At 37.9% G+C, this 12,883-nt stretch overlaps 1 long non-coding RNA gene across 1 annotated transcript; it reads right to left on the reverse strand.

Annotated features, from left to right (window-relative positions):
• Positions 1 to 11,546: 11,546 nt before the first annotated feature.
• On the reverse strand, positions 11,547 to 12,839 carry LOC109959286 (uncharacterized). The gene is made up of 3 exons (XR_002274817.1): positions 12,712 to 12,839; positions 12,544 to 12,618; positions 11,547 to 12,343 (listed from the first exon to the last, which is right to left on the reverse strand). It is a non-coding gene; the product is annotated as an uncharacterized LOC109959286 (long non-coding RNA).
• Positions 12,840 to 12,883: the final 44 nt, after the last annotated feature.

Below are 12,883 nucleotides of genomic sequence, written 5' to 3' on the forward strand. Positions count from 1 at the left end.
CTTGACATTAATGAGTCCCACTACTTCATACTGTAGGCTAAAGTTGGATCTGATTTCAGCTCACCCCTTTCTTCACTGAGGGTATTGGTGAGGGAAATTTGATACAACGGCATCAAGCATTGCAATACTTTAACCCAAAGATCAAAAATTGATGGTACAGAGCTGAACCAAACAAATAAATGTTCTACATGAGTAAACAGCTTCTAAGATGATGTAAAAAATCTTTTAAAACATAGCTCCTGTATTTCAATACGTTTTGTCAGCGGACTTCACTTTTCCACCAATTAGCCAAGTTATTATTAGAACTCACTTTTAATGGCAGGGCAGTGTTAATTACAGGGAACTGAATGGCCTATTGCCATGCTGTCAACCAGGTTTCACACACCATGAGGGAAAGTGGATGAAATGGATATAAAAGTAGAAATAATGGGTTAGTGCTATTAAATAAGGACTGTGCAGCACAATGACAGTGTCCTGCAGGTCCCTGAAGTGAAGCCGTACCAATGCCAGTGAAGCCACAATGGAAAACCAACAGGACTGCTGTCAGACGTTTTGTAGCAACTTTGAGGAGGAGTTGAGACAGGAGGTCTGAAAATGAACAGGCATATAAATGTGAGCAGCAATGACTGCCACAAACTTTTCAGAATGTGTTAATGTTCCTAAAGTGATAAATCAATTGGTACCACAGCATATGTAGATTAAACGAACCAAAGAACATGACCAACCGTATGCAGAGAGGAGGACTAGACCCCGTGTAAAACGGCATCAGTGACGAGTAGGACATGAAGGATTACAAGTGAGACCAAAAACAGGAACACAAAACAGGGCAACATGAACCAACAAACCAGCAACCAAACCTAGGCATGTGAGATGATTATAAAGTCTGAGCCACGGACGCGAAGGAGTAACAGGTGAAAACAATGAGGGCAGTCAGTGACAGTGTAAAGCTGGGGCTGGCGAGATGGTAAGAGACTGGAAATGACTACAAAATAAAAACATAAAATAGGAAGCCAAACCAAAACCATGACAGTGATCTTATGATGATGAATGAATATTTGGATGGGCCATTTTATTGGGCTTTGTTATAAATAAATAAGTTTAACACCACCTTACAGCGCATGCTGCAAGCTGGGCTGGTATTTGCAAAAATAAAGTTTTCACACAGTTCTAGGAAATAATGAGACAGAAATGTGAAAGAAAGTGAATGGGTTACGTGAGCATATAAAGCTCTCTTTTACTCTGTATTTAGACATGTCTCCAAAAACTGTTAAGCACAAAGAAAAAGAAAACCAAATGGAGAAATATTCCATTGAATATTTATAAGCAGCTATTTGATTACCAAAAAGAGAAGTGAGTGTCTAATTACCTGTTACTATTAAAACCTAGGCAGCTGATCCAACAGTTCTCTGGGTTTCATCCTGATTAAAATAATAATAATGCTTTTCTTATGTTTCCCATATTCTTAGCACCATGTGCACACCAGTGAGTTTGCCTATCCCAAGAGAGGAAAGACTGGCTTGTCTTATTAAACACTATACCTAAACTGCTCTCATAGAAGCTAATTACAAAAGCAATGTGAGCTGATCTCTGGCTCAAGAGCAGCTGTTTTACTGTGAAATGTTTATTAACATCTGTTGCGGGAGCATGAGCGCATTGAAAACCAGTAGGTCAAAGGGATACAGAAGCTACAGTTTAGGATTGTACTGCATGGCTGGATAATGTCTTCCAAATTGAATGAACCTGTCTGTGGAGAGTATTCACAGACAAAGCAAACAGCTCAGATAGATGCAATATTTATCAGGGAATGTCCATCACACTTTTATATCTGGATTTTATTAGAAATTTGAAAGTTCATCCTGTCTGTTCTGCTTTGGGAAATCTGTTGATAGTCACAATTTTTGATTGAGCTCTCTAACATCACAGGAGTCTGTATGTGAACTTTTGCTTGAGATGGGAATGGCACGAAAGCACCACAGGGTGGAAGTCAATATTTCTGCAAGGCTATGCTTTCGATTTCATCTTGCACCATGTGGAGACAGCTATGATAGTTCAACTTTTTAATGTCAAGATGGTGTTTGAGTGGTCTAAGAAATTAAAAAAAAAAAAAAAACTAACACTTAGTATTTAACTGATATTGTAAAAACATTAATAAGCAATAACTGGCTTTAATCTGTCTCGGAAAGTAGCCTTCCAGTACGGATCCAGTGGTGCTGATTATTAGCATGGCTTCTCCTGCAGAGAGAAACAGAAATATACCCCCTTTTTAATAAATGGAGGCAGTTATCATTGAGGCCAGAATAAAACAAAAAACTAAATGTGTCAACTGACAAATAAGTCCACACTTGAACAATGGTATGCCCTAACATGCAGTGATACCCTCAATGTAGAGAAACAAGGCTGTGTGCCACCACTACTTCCTCATTATGAGCCTGCAGGGAAGCTACACCGTCACTTAGAGAGATAATGTGACAGCCCAGAACTAAGAACCAGGTAAACAAAGGCAAAGCTTGAAAAACACCCAGGCTTTCTCCCCAGGGGAAGAAGCTTAGGGAGGGATGGAAACAGCGAGCGAGCAGTCCTGCAGAGAAGCGGCGTGTGAGTTTTAGTATCTGAAAGCCAAAGTGAACCGTACAGATAAAACAATCAGAACCATCAGCAATCCATCATGCAGATTCCGACTGCTGTGGCAAGGTTGCTGTAAATCATCATGAGTAAAGGCACTGTCTGTTGCTCATATTTATCACTCATAATGTATGTTTATGTTTGTGACCAGATGATATATGTAATACAGAGTGCGTAGTAATATGGAGCTTACATATTTCATGAGGTCATTATGCTTCCAAAGCTTTAATTGTTCATAGACACTTTATGTGCAATCAACATAGCTAGTTGTGTGGACCAGGATCTTATAGTTCCACAGATCATGATTTATGTCCAGTGCCATTGCTAGAAAAATTGTGTCCTTTATGTAGAGCGGCACAAAGTACAGGTGTCAAAGACGATCTGTGTTACAGGTCTGTAGCGGTTCCAACTGTCATGTAGGAGACCAGTGTTTTCTCTAAGAGCTCTAATTAACCTTGGCTTTTTTTTTTTTTTATTACTCTAAATAGAAACTACCTAATCTTAACAAACGTTTTAGTTTAGTTTCTCATATGACATGAACAAGGCATCATGTCCGAGTTTGAATTTTGGTCTGTCTGATGATTGGGAAAGGTTAGATTGATGCCTGTAGGATTTGTCTTTTTATTTTACAACTGACATAACTTAAAAGGTGATTTTCAGGTCTTCTCGATCAAGTACTCAAATCTTCTTCAGGTTTTCTGATTTCACTGCTTTATGATGACGAAAGATGCTACAAACATGTGGGTTGTCAGAAATATGTCATTCTTTTTCCACACATGTACAAAGGGAAAAGCTACAATCTTTCACCATGTTGTCACTGATAACATCTAGAAGGACTTTGAATTGGGAGCTATGAACAAGGCTTTATTAATTAAGTGAACAAAGTATTGGAAACACTCATAAAATTTAGAGTCATGTGCAACTGTTCAAACTGCCCATCATTATATTAACCAAAGTGTTCATAAGATGATGGTAACTACTAGACCAGCAGAAGAATGGCTCCTCACTAGAGGATATTCTTGTTATTATACAAGTCAAGCATTTTCCAGTTCACTTAATGTCTTTATCACTAAACTGGCAAATATTAATTCATGGAAACTTACCCTAAGGCAAAAATGTAGTGAAACATACATGCTACAAAATAATTATTCATAAATCAAACTGGGGGTGGAATTTCAGTCTAATTTTCTTTTCTTTCTTTAACTTTCTTTGACTGTGAAACCACTGTCATTAACTGCAAAGGCGTTTCTATTTATACAAAATGCTGTTTGATTTATGGCTCTTGGTTTATCTGCTGCCTGCAAATAGCCGAGTACGCCGAAGTTGCATGTCTGCAGTCCAATGTGTTGGGATGCTAGAACTGAATCTGCCAACAGAAAAAGGAAAGAAAATAAAGAGTGGCTTAAAATAATGGAATTTTGATGGTGAGTGACTTTTCAACAGATTTTACCAACATCTTACAGCACTGATATGAAGAGGCAATGACACTAGTTGTACACAGCCGATTATTAATATGATCATTTTACTCTACACATCATGAAGTATGGTTCTTTAACTTTTACATATTTTCCTTGCTAATTGTTAACTTTGTTAAGGCAGACCCAAAAATGAAAAATAATGTGCACTACAGCTGGGAATAAGTTGGTTATTTTAAATCCTATTTTGCTTTATTGCTTTTAAGGGAGCTTGTGTTGAAAGGAGAGGTTAAAACAAGCAATGCAATGACATATTATCTTTTATTACAACTGGGAGTAGATCAGCTGCTCCACTGCAGTTGCGTTGTTATATACTGTATTATACAAAACAAAGGCTCTGCCCTGATTCACCGTCTTTTATCCATGTGCAAATGCATTGCTACAAAGCTGAGTGGCTTAAAACAGGCCTCTCCAATAAGGCGACACATGGAGACAATAGTGTTTCCACACAGCCTGTCCACTTGTTTATGCAATAAAAAAGGCTTTTGCATTCAAACTCTCTTCATAAGTTATACTTAAAGGGTAGAATCGCACAAATTTAAACCCACACCCACACAAGCACACATCCTTTAATATTTGCAACATAAATGGTGTGTGTGTAAGTCCAGTCATTTTCTATATTGCTCAATGGTCCTCATACAGAGACTAAAGCTGACAATGAATTGCCTCTAAACACAGTTCATGTCTGTCAGTGATCAGTCCTGGATCAGCTTTGAACTAGATTACTCAGCCCCAAACCTGAGCGTGAAAAGCTAATGGAATGTACATAAAGTAGAGAGCTTCCACAGGATCTTGTGCATGCGCATTTGACTATGACTCATGCTAACTCCAGGAAACATGGCTGTTTGGAACCTTTGGGGCAACATAGTCAGGTCCGGGGTTTTTGTAATGAGAAAATCAGTGTGTGTTTCCCCCATGTGTTTAATTGTTGATGAACAACAAAAGAGATCCATCGCACAAACGAACAAGATAATCCAGGACTGACATCTGACAAACATTAACCCTGAGTAGAGGCAATTCATTATTTGATTTAGTCTCTTTATGGAGCTTGCTGAAAATACTATTAATATAAAAAATGACAAATAAGTAATTCAAGAGCCATTTGCCATTTGCCAATATCCTGTTCACCCAGAAAATCCAGGAGCCTCACTGTAAATAATTTGTACTGAAACTACTGTGTATTCTTCCACAAAATGAGTCCATATTAAAACTACTGCCAGTGAGTGACTTTTGTGATTGGATTTCCCACCTCAAATTACAAATATCTGCTTTAGTTACCATTAAACATTGTCCCTGCTCAAAATAAAAATAAAAAAAGCCATTCACAATACTCTTTTGCCTAACACTGTTCTGTATTTGCATTGTAAAGTTGATGCGTTGATTTTTTTATGGAAATTTGGCATATTAACAGCCACATTTTGCTAAGTTTAAATATTGTTGTAGGCACGTTATCACAAATTGGTCAAAAAGTGTTTACTTTGCATTTATTACTCTGACAAAGAAGGACTTTTACAACCTCAGAGGAGATTGCCTACAGCTCATTTTGTGAAAATGTCAGAATCAATCTTTATTGAAATACTAAAAACAGCCCATGTTTACCGGTGAGGTTGTTCTAATCACTAAGTGTACACAGTGAGCGTTTCTGATGTTTATATTTTAACCTGTAAATTGTGCAGAAACTCTCTGATTGATGTCAACTATAAATAACACATTTACTAACTTCAGACTGACTTATTGTAAAGATATGTTGAGAACGAACAGTGGCAGCAACCTCAGGATAAAATTATAATATTACTTTCTACATTTTTACTTAACTTTGCTCTCCAGAGACACATTCTGCTATAGAGTGGCTTGATACAGGGCTGTTAGCTCAACATATTTATAGCTGTAGCCATCAACACGACAGCCTCTAAACTTGTAGAACATGGTCTAGTTCAACATTCAGTTCAAACAGAGGAAAGAAGGCCAGATAGAGACTTAGGAAAATCAATTTCACTGTGGAAAAGAAAGCAATCTGTCAGGCCCCATAACTACAGCACACTGATTTCACCTCATCCAGTCAGACAGAGCAGGTTTAAGGAGTGGCTTCACTTGCTTTGCTCTATCTGTTCTCCTTTCCCATGCATGTAGCTACAGCATCTTTATTTTAAATCCAAATCTTTGGGATCAATTCCACCTCACAATATGACAGATACAATCTGACTTGGAAACCTTTGTTATTCAAATGCAATGTCTTGTATGAGCACAAGATAACTGTTATAATAGTGACGGTTTTCTCAAAGTCAAGTTTTTTTCCTTACTATTATGAGTTCCAAAGAAGCTGAGGAATCCTATTTAAATACTACTCCCGGGTCTGATAAAGGATTTAAAATCAGCAAGACACCTAACAATACAAATATGGGCTCCCTGTGTGAAGATTGAAATAAAGAGCTGTGTAGTGTGTAAAAACATTTTAAAAAAATGTTTCTGTCTAACTGTCCTTCAGTGCATAATAAACACATAACTTGGAGCCCCTGGTAGCTTAGTGGTTACGGCGAGACTGTGTTCAATTTCCCTGTGCTCATAGTGTTGCTTCTTTTAGTTGGTGTGCTATGAAATTGATGTTTCCATTACATGTATATTCTCTGAGTCAACTCGACAGAGGCACATGTTTGAAAGTCCCAGCCTGGAGAAGTCTGTAGAAAACAGCAATGAAAGGTAGACCTTTAGGTTTCTGGCACTATAGACTATAGCGTTGCACACATTCAGACACACATGCACACACACTGTACATCAAGTCAAGATAGTAATTTAATTCAGATTTATATGAAAATTAAACCATAACATCAGATTAGACCATGAGATGTATTTGGGAAGTTAAGAATAAGCAAACAAGTCTTCAAGGTGAGGCAGATGATCAGTGTCGAGGGGTTGACACAACACTATAGCCTTAACAGTGCTCGTCCCACTTGTCCTATTAATAATTTTGTCAACATGATGGATAAGCGTCATATAACTTGGGTCACAACATGCAAAATGTGTCTCAGTGATCATCCGATCTCTTATAAAATGTATACTTTGTAGGAAGCAGGGAGATTTTATGTCCTTTCTCACTCTCATCCACTGTAGTGAATAGAGTCAGAGAAGAGACAGAGTGATAAGGGTCACAATAGAATGAAATAAATATATAAAGCCTTTTAAGCAAAGCTTCACTATGAACCTAGCAAAGTAAACAACTCCTCCACCCTCCTCCTGAAGTTCCTAAAGGCCCCTGGGTCAGTGTGTGGCAGTTGGTTTACATTATTTAGATTAATTTTAACTTTGGTAGTGTAAGAATATGCACCCCCCACACCGTATTAGAATATAAGATTTGATTTGATTTATTCTTTCAAGCATGTAAAGACAGTTGATATGTCAACACACATAATTTTACACATATCCAACAAATGTTAATCCAATAACAATTTGCTTATACCTAGTACATGCTTGAATGGAGTAGGAAGAAGTCAGACTTATCCAGTCCTACCCCATGACATCATCTTATCATCATTGGTTTGCAAGCAGTAAATGATTCACTTCTACACACACACATATTATACTAAAAAAAAGAATATAACAGTGTTAACATTCTTACATCACACAAGTAATATACTAAAGAATGGTTACAAAATGTACACCACACCCACAATTGTCTATGTAATTAATCAAGATACAGTAAATACTGGGAATAACAGAGATTAACAGGGACCTTGCAGTTTAATTTGGCACTCTACCAGGTTAAGTATTTTAATTTATTCCATCCAGTTTGTACCATATGTGTACTGTGAAAACAAGCTCATATTTTTTACTTCAAACTAAATAGTAGCTATCAGTCGGCAAACACAGTGTGAAAAAAAAAAACATTCAGCTAAACAATGGCACTTTACCAACCATATGGATTCATTGTTTGTTCTGTGAGTAATATAGTGATGTCGCTTACTGTACTCACTATGAACATTTAATGTAGAGATGCTGCCAAGGCATTTCTAAAAGAGGCGACACAGTTCAAGAGAGAACCATTACATTACAGGTTAAACTGCTTTGAGAGTGTTACATTGCTGCCACCATTTGGACACAGCACAAAGTGGTCAGTCAATATTTAATTCCAGGTCAGGTCTGAACTATCTGAGCCCATAAAACTCACCCAAACATGCCGATTTACCTTTATATCCTCTGCTTTACTAAAGTATATTGTCTGTTAAGTGGAGAGACTCTAAATCTTTGGCTAGCCTTTTTATCCTAAACACAACCACAACTTCCTACCTTGTTATCTCATAAAAATAAAAATCCAAAGTGACATGAGGCTTGGTACTAAAACTCTCTCACAGGTCTACCTTGATCCACTTTCCTGATCTTTGCGCTCCCTTTATTCCATAACCAGTATTAACTTTTGGCACTGTTAACAGCCTTTGCATGACTAACTCCCTTAATTACTGCTACTGTCACATTTCTCAGTTCATCCCTTCCCCTTAAGCAAAGAAAAAAAAAACTGCCTACTGGTACCATGCTATCATCTTCCTCTACCTCAACCTTGGATAACATGTCTTCGTCTTTGCATTTATGACATGAATGTACTACAAACAACAATAACACGTCATATATTTTAATGATGATGATAGTGCCTTGCATGTTACACCCCTACCCACAGAGTATAGAAATCTCTTCAATCTTGAGTGGCAGGTTGGTATTTGAGTGCGTTTTGTTTTTCCACTTGGCTTATGCTGCCTTATTCCTGATCAAACCTGATATCAAGGACAGGTTGAAAAAAAAGGCAGTCTTTACCTTTGCTATCTGTCAGCTTAATCCCCATGGAACATAACTTCATTTTCTCTCAACGTTGTTTTCTTCAGCCACCCTTGACTCCTTCCCCTCTTGGTGTTTCATCACCCTTAATCATTAAAACCTTTTTAAATCCCTTCGCTTTGTGAAAGGAATATAGTTTTTCATTTTCCTCATCTAACAATAAAATTATTGCCATATTGTCCTTCCAAACAAAAAGGCACTTAAATCCCAGTCAACTGGTGCCAGTACCGTCAGAGCTCAAAGAGGATCACACTTAGATGGAGGTGTTTCCATATCCTCTTAGCATAACGTTAAAATGTCATGGGGAGCAAATAAATCTTCACCAAGCTCAAAATGCATAGGAGAGAAAATATTCATGAAAAACTAATAAAACCTCCCACATCAGTACAATTCAAATGATTGAAAAGTCCAAAGTCAAAAAAATCTAAATAACTCTATGGATCCCAAGTATAGAGTGTATATAAAAATGGATGACACGTCACCTCTTCTGGCCACTATGCAAAAGTGAAGCCAAAATATTGTAAATATGGAAGCAACTATCTTTTCTTCTGTGATGACTTTAGCACCCTGACCAGAGGTGGAGTCATGGTGTCAGGCCACCAATCAATGCTGTCAGATCATCTGAAATATATTCCTTTTTATTTCATCACCAAACTTACTAAAAAAAGTCTTGTCAGAAAAATTAGCACTTATGCAGCCTCGTATTAGTTGGCCAAAACCAATAAAGGTTATAGTTGCATAATCCATACTACCATTTGCTACCTTATGTTTGGCTTTTCTGAGGTATATGACCATCACCAGCCACATCCTGTGGTAAAATAGGAGGCGATTCCCTAAATGTGTGGTACATAGCAACTTTAACAGTTTACATTCTGATGGTTTATAGTGGCATATGTTCGCGTAATTCTTGGTGAGACATTCCATCTCAAAGGATCATGAAAAATGGTCAGTTTAAAGTGGCAATCAAATCACATCACACATACCTAGAGATGATAATAATAAACTGGATACTGTCAGATACCCATGTTCTATTTCTGTCAGAAATCTGTCTGTCTTTACTCCACACCGATCTGGTTTTGTGATGAGTGCTTGGCTTTTTTTTACCCTTCCACTTTCAGACAAGCAGCAGCAGCAGCTGTTGCACTATACAGCAGCCACACAGCTTTGTTGACAAATTACTAATTTTAGTGACCACAGGCAGAAAGAAATATTAGAAAGCCTGGTGGCTTTGTCCAGCCTGATCTGTGACAAAGCTGATAAGTCGCTGAAACATCTCTGCCCTCCAAACAAGTTCAGGAGGGTGCAGTAGCTTAGGGATGGGACTTTGAAGAAAGACTGAAACAGGCTTGCTTAAGATTTGCATCGCTTTTGGGGACCCTCCACCATTTCCTCTCAGTGCAGGGAATAAAACCTAAATGCTTCCATTTGCATATATTTCTTGAGGAGAGCACAGAAAAAAGTGAGAAACACTTTGGGGACTATTTTAAATTAGAATGTGTTTATTTCCTAGACTGGCCTGTTTAGCATTAAGCGAAATCCAATCTCTGTTTAGACAGCAGCAAATTAGGCACAATTAATTATTTTTTTGTTGTCTGGGGTATTGGGATTAGTCCAAGCTGTTTATACCCATCCCTCTTCACTGATGCACTAAAGAATTCCAAAAAGGAAGCTGAAACGTTAATGTGCACACAACAGACTTACGATATGGTGGCTGGGGATTAAAGATGTTCAGCATGGCTAGACACAAGAAATGACAAGTAGTTCTTAGTCAAAAAGCCCCACACCTATCCAGAGTTCATTATCTCATTGAGGTGCTTCAGCTGTGTTTTCACCGCAGCACACTGCTGTTTCCTTCATTATATGGCTCCCACCTGTAAGAGAAACTCTTCAGCTTGTTCTCAGGCAGTTGTTAACTTTTATTCTCACACACAGAGCATCAGCATCAATTATTTAATGCTATGGTAGTTAGTGCAAAAGTTTTTAGCTGGCGTTGCACATCTCTTAGTACCAACAAAATGTTATCACTTCTTACTGTATTGTAATGGATGTTTGCCACCTGTAACCTACATGATGTAACTGCAAGTATCATGCGTGCAATGGTGTAAATATAATTATGGGAAGTCTAATTTTTTATTGCACAGGTTTTATGAATATGATAAATGGACTGCCTTTAAATGGTAAAGGTATTCATGTTATTAATGTGCCTTACAGAAAATATAGAGTTCTTTTCACCTCAAAAATGGTCTGCTGGGCCGGCAGCATCTCCACCCTGGACAGAAAATGAGTAGGCAAACCAGTCAAGAGTGCCAGCTTTCAAATCAAATCAAATCAAATTTTATTTGTATAGCGCCAAATCACAACAAAAGTCATCTCAGGACACTTTATAAAGTAAGGTCTAGACCTTACTGTTATCAATATTATTACATAGGGAAAACCCAAGAAATCCCCCTTGAGCAAGCACTTGGCAACAGTGGGGAGGAAAAACTCCCTTTAACGGAAGAAACCTCCTGTGGGATTTAATCATAGCGGTATCTTGCAGAGAAAATGGGGTGTAAGAAGAGGCAATGCGCCCACTGGGTGACGTGGTAGTAGTCAAAGGCATTTGAAATGTAACACTTGCTAAGTGATTAGATCAGAAGTTGCCAACCTCTGATTAAGGGCCAATAGCTAGAATAGGTTCGGCCGCTGGAGCAATGTGTGGTGTTCAATTGAATTTCCACAAATTATATGCTTGAACAATGTTTTACTACAATTGAACATATGCACATACACAAAACAATTTAAATAAGTAAAATAGCTAAACACGTGGAAAATAAATAAACCAAATTAATCCAAGCTTAACCGTGTTAAGTCTCTTCTTAATCACAGGCCACTATCAAAACCCACCTAAGTAATCCCTCCTCGTGAGGAACCAGTAAATCTGGAATAATGGGTTGCTTAGGGTATTTTTCCTGTCTATGTCTGTGATATCCTAGGGTGCACCCTATCTAATCGGATATCCAATGTGAAGTGGAATTCAATCGGATAACATTCAAATCCCAATCCCTCTCAAATCAATCAACCATACAAGAATTCAAGGTTCACAATACTGGTAATACCATGATAGCATTTTTTCTTCAGTGCATGTACAGCTTCATCAGTGCTAATGTAGTCCAGTCAAAAAAACAATAAAAGTCAAATCAAAACCCCAGAAGTCCACTTAAGTCCAGTCCCAGTATGATGATGAAAAAGATACTGCACCAGAAGGCGTAGTGAATCCTTTGTCGACTACACTGGGAGTGTAGTAACGCTTGTATGCTGACCAAATCATCCAGGTCTTCCCACTCAAGAATCCGCTGGGAGGCTCGCCATCAAACTCCAGGAATGATTTATGATCGTTTCACAAAGGGAATAGAATGTTCCAAGACCCCGAAAAAAACCCTGACCTGTGATAACAGGATCAACCAATTATTCGTAGTATCTCAATACATTCTGCTTCCAGTATTTAACACTATATTTTTATAATGCTAAGTGTAACAATGTTATGAATTTTCCCACATTCTTAAAACATATTCACATTTCCAGCATATATTAATCACAAGTGAATGTTCATATATGTTTATACATAAACAAATGTATGGCTCACCAATCTCCTTGATTTAATACAAGCATACGTAATGTCCGCTCAGAATGGCGCACACACCACGCAGCTGTCTCATCTCTTCAACACACAAGGGCATGGTTTTAACATAACATTCAATTTAGGTTCTCATAACATTCAGCAAAATAGATAGGTATAATCATAAAGTTTTACCTTCTGCCTTTCGCTCACTAGCACGGTAGAATTCCACAATTCACTGCGGCCCTGGACACGAGCTAATGGCGTCAGACATTAGCTACTACCTTTAGCTCACAGTGTTTTTCACTCACTACCACGACAAATTTTCATTTAGTGCCAGTTCTTTTCCTTCCTTTCCCTAGCGACT

This window comes from Monopterus albus, unplaced genomic scaffold (assembly GCF_001952655.1).
Source record: "Monopterus albus unplaced genomic scaffold, M_albus_1.0 scaffold38.1, whole genome shotgun sequence".
Classification (NCBI taxonomy): domain Eukaryota; kingdom Metazoa; phylum Chordata; class Actinopteri; order Synbranchiformes; family Synbranchidae; genus Monopterus; species Monopterus albus.